General features: G+C 43.4%; 1 protein-coding gene across 11 annotated transcripts in view; it reads right to left on the minus strand.

Annotated features, from left to right (window-relative positions):
* The window catches only part of LOC125767795 (talin-2), a 58,947-nt gene extending 51,186 nt beyond the window's left edge, over positions 1–7,761 (minus strand). For 2 of the 11 annotated variants that reach the window (XM_049434702.1, XM_049434703.1), the window contains exons 1-2: positions 3,248–3,372; positions 2,038–2,473 (exon numbers count right to left, since the gene is read on the minus strand). The gene's annotated coding sequence lies outside the window, so the exon portion shown is untranslated. Of the gene's footprint in view, positions 1–2,037; positions 2,474–3,048; positions 3,148–3,234; positions 3,373–7,452 lie in introns of those variants that run through there. The other 9 variants (XM_049434700.1, XM_049434690.1, XM_049434692.1 and 6 more) reach the window with 9 other exon arrangements.
* Between the last annotated feature and the right edge of the window lie 913 nt (positions 7,762–8,674).

Here is an 8,674-nt window from a genome sequence, read left to right on the forward strand (position 1 = left end):
CCGGTTCCGGTTCAAATGGCGATCATAATGCAATACATAATCCATATACTGCACACGATACACCTGTCAGATACAACTCCGCCTAACACTATTTTTCTCATTTTTAAAACATGCAATCTCTTCTTCAGCTTAGAGAACCCGCGTCCAGATGTTACCCAAAAATTCTGTTATGATCACAAAAAATAAACCAGGACGCAACAACAGCAAAAGAGAAACATACTATACGGAATGACCACACTCGGTGGTTGCGTGGTTGTTCGAACCGTGATCGAAAACTATATTTAGCTTAAGCCACGAGAGAGTTGCGCGAACGAAAAATTATCCAGCCCAAAACGAAAAAAAAACAACGCGATTTCTTTAAATTTTGTTCCACCAAATGCTGTGATTTTTTGATACCAAACCACACCGTGGACAGAATGTTGAAAGCGTCCGAATGTCAGGAAAAAAAATTCACGTTAGCCCCGATTCCGGTTGCCTAACTTGGATTTTATTTTTATTTTTTTGCATGAATCGCATATAAATTCTCTTTATTAACCGATTCAGATGAAAAAAAAATAAATATTAAAGAAAGTTGACAGCTGGCTTCGGTCCAAGCTCGAATCTGGCCAAGGGGAGGTTTTTGCGAAGAACGCACGCGCTCTTGTGCGACAACTCTTAATGAACGCTGGTGATAAAAGCACAGAGCAAAAAGAGAGATAAAAATCTTCCTGATGTAATATGAATGCGAAGGACGCAAAGGGGTTTTGCTTTATGCTTTGAACGAGCGCAAAACACATCGTACATAAGTAACACCAAGAAGCAAGCATCGAAAAGAAGGCAAACAAAACAAAACCATACACCTGTGTGATCGCGAAATCACAACCCAGTGGAGGGGCCAGGTGATGGTTTGTGGAATACAAAACTGGTTAGCCGGATGCGACGAAATCGCCATGAAGGGTCTTTATGATCGCCACAAGATACCATGGCGAGAGTCGTGTAGCAAGCGAGTTTCTTAACACGCGTGACGTGGCATCGCAATTGCAGACCAACAAGATGAGGTGAGCGAAGAGTTCATTATTCACGCGAATTTCGTGTATGATTCATTGGGATTTCTGAGGAAAAGCGCACTTAAAGGCGTTGCTGTGCTCTTCGCAATGATCGTTAAGACTAGTGATGGGTAAATCTTCAATTTTCCCGGAGTCTAAGTAATCCGACTCCGAGACATTCTGGAGTATACTCCGGAGTAACTCAGACATTATTGAGGGAGGGGTTGGAGAAATCAATTCCACTAACTGTGCCACTAGCTGAATTGCGCCACTTGAATCCGGATTTAAAATCGGGTATTCCGGCACCGGCTTCGGAGTAATTCGGAGTCAATTCCGGAATAATTCGGAGTAATTGCTTCGGAGCATACTCCGGTTTTTGATACGTCGGAGTCGGAGTGGATTCTTGAATCCTTTCCAGAGTTCCCATCACTAGTCGGGAAGACGTCATGACTAAAGATAAATCTTCCGCTGCAACGTTGTGAATCCAATCGATTCGGCACAAATGATCGCGCATCATCACCATGCTACTTTGGGAAACGATTTGGATCTCCTGAGAGCGTCCTGAGGCTATTCGTGGTTTGTAATATTCGCACACTGATTGACCAAACATCATTTTGCCACTGCACAGTAGTCGATAACTACGATGATCGTGAGATGTGGCACTCACCATAACCTTCACCATTACAGCCTCCACATTATCCAATTAACCGCTCCACAGCAGGAGCCACGTAGGAGAACCCGTACGCCCTCCTACCGTACTAAGGGGCGGCCAATCGACACCCATGCAAACATGCACGCGGGTCTACGATCGGATCGTAACGAATCACCTTTTTCTCTCTACTCGCACTATAGCCGATCTTTTAATGTGGCAAAACTGCCAGAAAATGTTTTGCGTGCGGGGCACCAATACGATCCGCAGTAAAATAATATGGATGACGAAGGGTGGTTGATACAACGCGAAGCAACTGTAATGTGCCCTAACCTACCAGTAGTAGGAGAGGTCACTACTTACAAGGATGCTGCTACTCGAGTGGGACGAGCCGTCATGTACCGGTGCGCGATCTTTCGAGGTTATTTCGATCAGCCGCTGCTGCTGTTGCTGGTGGTGGTGGTGGTCTACTGCTAGACAATTGAAATCCACCCCGCACCACTTCGATAGGTAGGAGTTAGCCCGGTAGGCCTGGTTGCGGTGAAGTTGTGGGCGCGAAATTATGTTTCAAAAAACATTCACGGCTCGGCTCACGGGGATTTTTATGTTATAAATACACTGCTGTATCCAACGTTGCCACACACTCGAAGTGCCCGATGTTAACTAACACACGTTTGCCCTGGTCGTCTTGGTTGGCTGAAGAAAAACGAATCGATGCTTAATTTTTTTTTTTTTGGAAAATAAACTCTTCACACCGGATGTAGCCAATCTTCCAGACGGTAATATCACAACTTATTCACTACTTTTTCAAACAAATACCACCAAAAAAAAAGAAAACGCCACATCCAAACAGAAACATGGAAGATGGATTAACTTATAAACTTCATGGTGAAGTTATACGGGAGCCTGTGAACCACTCGTAAGACAGCTCTCGGTAATTGAATTAAACCGGATCATTTACTATATTAATTGGATATGACCGAAAGGAAAGGGTGCAATTTACAAGATTCCCAATTGGAGAAGTTTTTTTTTATTTTGCGAAAAATAACTCAACACTTGTTTTATATAGCTCAAGGACGGTAAGGAAGGAAAAATAAACATTGCATAAAAATATGTTTTCAGCTTATTTAAGCGAAAAGAGATTTTTGATAGCGTTACTTAATATAATCAACACAACAAGATACACACACTTGTATTCATTCGCATGGTAATATCATCCAGTTTTCCTTTTTTTTTTAATTCTCACTTTCAAGGATGCCACGTTTCGTCAGTCGACTTAACGTCGATTTGCTTCCAGTGCAACATCTTTCCATTGTGCTACCCAACGGACGAAGGACGACACATGCAATTCTTTGACCACATTTGCAAACTCACTTTAATAAAAAAAAACGCTTCGTAATGACGTTTTACACAGAGTGACAACACAATTTTTTGATCTTATGCACAGTCGCACCTAAAAAAGCAAGATCAACACTAAAAAACCAACAGAACAGCCAGGCGAATAAGCAAGTGTGTTGGCGCGCGCGCGCGCATACACAGTTCTTTGCACCTCTGCCCTACCACGTGTACGCACCTCACACACCGAACACCTTAAGCAGTGCAAGAAATCAACACGCAACGCGCAACTAACCGCGAGAAGGGTACCGGTTCCGGCAACGTGATCGTTCAAATTGAATCGGCGGCCACGGCACTACCCGAACGGAACTCCCCATTTCGCGAGCGACGATCGTGATCTTTCGTGCCGACGAAAGCCGACTGCAGCCGATCATGCCGATGATGATGATTGCCCTTAGGTGGAGCAGACGGGGCCCTTTGCGTGCCACAATACTCCCTTCCCCCAAAAACCAACAAGTGTTGATGGCCAAAACAGACAAATGCTGATGACAGTTAATTGTTTTTATTCGCACTTTTTCGCACTCCAACGGTGACCGGTGGTAGCCGTGGGAGGGTTTTAGAAACTTTTTTTTTGTGGATTAAATATTAGTGCAGAGGAAGGAAATAAAACCGTTTTCCATCTGGCGCATGCAACGAGTTTATGAGCGAACAGGTGCATATACTTAGCTGTGACAACACTGGCATAAAATGTCCCAGCGATGAAGAGCTAATACCGTGCAGCTGGAATGCACGCTTGAAGGGAGGGAACTCGTTTATTTGCCGTATGTTACACTTCGCACATACTTCGCACCGTTAGTTGCCAAAAATGGGTGACGAGGACCAGGGACGGGCGATATCACTCTTCGCCAGATTGACGTTCGGTGCGCACTTGTGGGGCTGTGGATGTTGTTTCTGCTTTCTCCCGGGTGGGGAAAGCATACCCGTATGCAATGCATTCCTTCGCACAATTTCCCTTGATTCCCGGCAAACCAAGCGAGGGTGCGTTTTCTCGGTGAAAGAATGTCACCAGCGTACGCATACGGCTTCCATCCATCATCCGTTTGGTGCGTGAACGATATTTGAGCTTCGTGCTAGATTTATTGAGGATGTATCGAGAGATGCGTACTTGAATTGAAATATATTTGCAAAGTAAAATTTTTTTTTTTAATCGAAGAATCTTCTTACAACATGCACTGGATCTCTAGCTGCCGACTGGTTTCATTCATAAAAATTCATTACGAAGCTGAGAACGAATGAATAACTGGATCGAGTGTAAACCCATTTCCGCTCCAAACCAAATCGACAAATCTAATACCACCAGTGTGGAGGTGATATACCATCCCCTTTCGTACGATCGATTCATTCACCCAGCATCTTAAAAGTCGGCCTCCTTCGCTAGATTAGCCGAGCGGATTGCGGCGTTCGAGCGTAGGATTCCGCTTCCTTTCCGTTTTGAGCGGTTTTTATACAGGTTGGCTACAAGTTTGTGCCGGGCTACGGCAGCACGAAAACCAATCGCGTCCGCCCCCAGAGTAGAATGGGGTGCTACGGCCGATTGGGCGTCATGTGTGCGAAGGCGTTGGAATAAAGCAAGGTGAAACACTCGAACAACAGGAGCTAGGTTTGTTTGCTGCTACGGTACGCTGTAAAAAGGCAGAATTTTAAAACGCAACGGTGTTAAACCATCCAAACACACTATGCGAAGTTGGGGAGAAGGAGTTGAAGCTGCATGCAAACTTCACCAGCACACGAGCACACAGCATATGAATGACGACCGTGTGTGGAGACTTGTAAAAATAGTTCAGCAATGATATCAGCGGCATGGAGCCGACACCATCATCAAACCTGCAAGTGGGTGTCTCGGGAGGCCGTACACCATGTGCTTGCCAATCGAACCCTCCAATACCACTCCAAAAGTGCTCCACTTTAAATGGTGGTGCAATGTAGCGGGAACAAGTGCAAGTGCAATTGCAAGATGTTGTGTGTGTGTTGCTCTTTCGGGATATAGTAGCTTCTGTCTCGACGATTGGATACGAACAGTGGATGCACAGTCTTGAACTACCTCACAAAACGTGCCATTCATAACATGCAGCTCGCGGTGAAGTTTTTTTTTTATTTGCTCCTGTCCACACGTCCGCGCACATCAGAGCCCTCAGCAGACTCGCTGGTATTCACTATCCAGCGCGAAAGATCCGCCAAGATTCGAATGACCGAATGTAGTTCACCGTTCAATCTCGACAACGTCCCGCCGACGCCTCAAGGCAAACCGGTATATCGCGCGGTAGCAATCTTCCCTTCCACTGCGAGATGAAATGCATTGGGCACTGATTTCTGATAACCGGTAATCGACCAAACGCTGCACCCGACGCTCAGCAATTCCCGGCTGGGTGTGCAACCATATGGAACGGGATGCCTCGTGCCAGCGTCTCTCTCTATCCATGATGGCCATCAACGGTGGATGGATGTGCTGTTGTGCGTTTTGTATTCCTATTCATCCATCAAACAGTCTCTTAGCACCTGCATGGAACTGCACTTACAAAGAGCGAGGGTGGAGTCCCGTCGTCTAAACGGTCAATGAAGCGGAATGGGTTAAAAGGCGCCAATCAAATCATTTGACGACGTAATCTTTAAAATCAGTTAAATTGTTGGTGGTTGAATAAGTTGATTATACGATTTAACGGCAGACGAGCAGTAGGAACCCGCCGTTCGCAAGAGACGACTATTTGGGGATCAATCGTGACGTTTGAATGATTACTGATACGCCTAATGTGCTCTTCCATCAACAGTAGTCAAAATCTTTCAAAATTCCATTCCTATTAGTGTAATCATTTCATCACTCGGAACAAACTGGTTTTAAAACGCTTTCGGAGAGTTCAGAGGTCTTGCGTCATGAAGTCATCGGAGTACCTCGTGATGTCTTAGACCTTTTCACCAAGGATGACAGAGATTCTGTGAGTTCACTGATTGATAGCTCCATTCCACGATCTTGGACAAGCAATCACAAGGGAAATTGAAAGAGTTCCATCGTTGGTTCACTACGCCCTTTCGCCCCTTTTTTCTGAACATGATCAATTTCCCATGAGAAACATTGATCGGTTGTAAGTGTACGAAAGAAAAAATATATACACATTTCGGTACGCTCGCCGCAGATGAACACCGGCGGATAGTTGAATGGTGAGTTCTTCTCTAAATCCATTTCACCCTTCGACCTGTCCATCTACCGAAAGGTAAGGGGTATGCAGAGAGGCGAAAGGATAACTCAAGCTTAGCATCAAGACCCAGCATTCGGTGCTGGTAGTTTACCGAGAACCAAAAATAACGCATGATGATTTCATATGCGGTTAATTTTAGAACACGAAAAACAAACCGTGCTACCGCTCATTCAAGCAGCGAGCAAGGTATAACGCTATGGCATGGTCTGGCATGGTCCACGAATATTACTACGCACAGTACCGAGAAATTACGCTCGAATACTAATGGAGTACGGTGATGATGAGATCGTGCATTTCGTTTTAGTTTACTTCAATACATTAGACAGAAGAAAGAAAAAAACATCTCGCATGAAAAGAGTGAACACATTTTCAAGCCCGGTTATGCTTTTTTATGCTAGACCAGGAAATCAGTTTGTACTACTGCTTCGGTCCAAGCTGAATGTTGATGCATTTCGTTATCAGTATCTCTGTGTACACTCGAACACGGAGGCCTTGGTTCCAGTTACTGCGTCTGCCGGTGTTATCGTTGAGAAATGAGTATTTGTTTTCTGCATCCGCGCCTTGCCAACCACCCTCTCTTCACTTTCCGGGAAACCGATTTCGTCCGGCGACGCTGCATGAATCACATCCGATACATCCGCTTTTTCATCCGATATACATTAGATGGTGATGTCCCACCCTAGTACGAGTTTCAATGATGATGATTGTGAGCCGAAAGAGGATAATGTAATTAAAATATCCTTACGAATCGAGAGCTAAAATTCATGTAAAAAATTGTTATAAGCCACATTCACCTATGTGCGGTGACGCTCGCGTGTCACTGATCTATTATTATTATGAACATATTTTTGTTTACTTTGGGATCTTCTTCCTGCTAGCCCATGTGTGTTCTTCTAGAATGGTAGCACGCAATCGCCTGCCAACAAAATCCACGCCACTGCCACGATAGTTAATGCTTCACCGTCTTATCTTGGTAAGCTTATTGAACCAATTTTTTTTCACCAAGCTGGAGACTGAACAATTTGTGCAATTTTTTTCTCCATATCGCACCACTACAAAGGAGGGGACGGCACACACGAAAAACACAGCACCAGATGCAAAAGCAAGGCTTATTTTTTCACCCTTGTCATCGGCGATTCATTTGGATAACAGCACCCACACACTTTGGCATAATTTAATAGTTCGCACGTACCTGATTAAGATGGTTGCGGATGTTTTTCACACGGAAAATTACGGAAAATAGCTGGGAGTATCCCGTAAGGCACAGGGACAGCGCTTACTGAACGCCATGAACAGACACTGTACAATAAAATCTCCAACGTTCGGAGTTTGGCGGCACTAAGTTTTCTTCCCAAACTTGTTACAATCGTTTTAAACTACACGGTTTAGCAATAAAACACTCGATACTATTCTAAATAAAAACTTTAATGGAAAAATTTGCCTCCGTTTCCCACAACCAAAGCGCTATTTTCGTTGAACGAAGCAAATGTCACAAACAATCAATAATTTTGAACGAAACTAACCAAACCACCCCTATTTTGAACGAAGCTGTCAAAATAAGGGTTGCAGCGCCCGCTTGGAATTTGACGAAAATGTCAAATTCATATTTTAACGAAACATTCCGTTGGCTGCGAAAACGTGGAAAGTTGTAGCAATTTCATTTGTATGTTTTTCCGCATGCTATTTGAGGTAATTCACAGCAGAAATAATATAGAGAAAAATAATCTATTTTTGGTCATTATTAAACTTAAACCACATCGGTATTTCTACAGAAATTTTGTATATTTTATTTTGTTCGTAAATTTACGTTAAACATTAGAATAAATTCGAGGTGAAAAATGCTTAATCATCTCAAGGAACGTATCAAAATCATGATTAGTAGAAATAAAATATCTTTAATATTGTATAATTTCAGCCATCAATAGTAGTAACTATTCACAAGAAAAATATTTTTTTCCCATTTACATTTCCTAGATTTAGGTAGATTGATTCAGTTAGCTCATTTTTATTGCAAATCACATTACAGAAAGTAAGAGTCATTCGAATTTATATAATTAAACGAAGGAAATATGAAATAAAGATAATATAAAGCAATGGTTAAATAAGAAACAAATATATTTTCTTCACAATTTTCACATCGCTAGACATTATTCGTTACTCAGCCCCACCCAATGCTCGTATCTAATGTGAAATCCATTGGCCCGTGAAAGAAAATCTTCGCGCAGAAGATGCTGGAATCGGTTCCAGTGCGCAGTTCTTCTTCCTAGATCCACCCACCTATGGCGGTTACTGTTTCTGGTTGCCGGAGTAAATGGAGTGTAGTGGAAATCCCCGATGATGGTTGCCACCGAAGCTGTTTTGCTACTGGTTGTTTGATATGTTCCTTGCCATAAAATCCCCTCACCACATTGTAA

The sequence above is a fragment of the Anopheles funestus genome, chromosome 3RL (assembly GCF_943734845.2).
Source record: "Anopheles funestus chromosome 3RL, idAnoFuneDA-416_04, whole genome shotgun sequence".
Taxonomy (NCBI): domain Eukaryota; kingdom Metazoa; phylum Arthropoda; class Insecta; order Diptera; family Culicidae; genus Anopheles; species Anopheles funestus.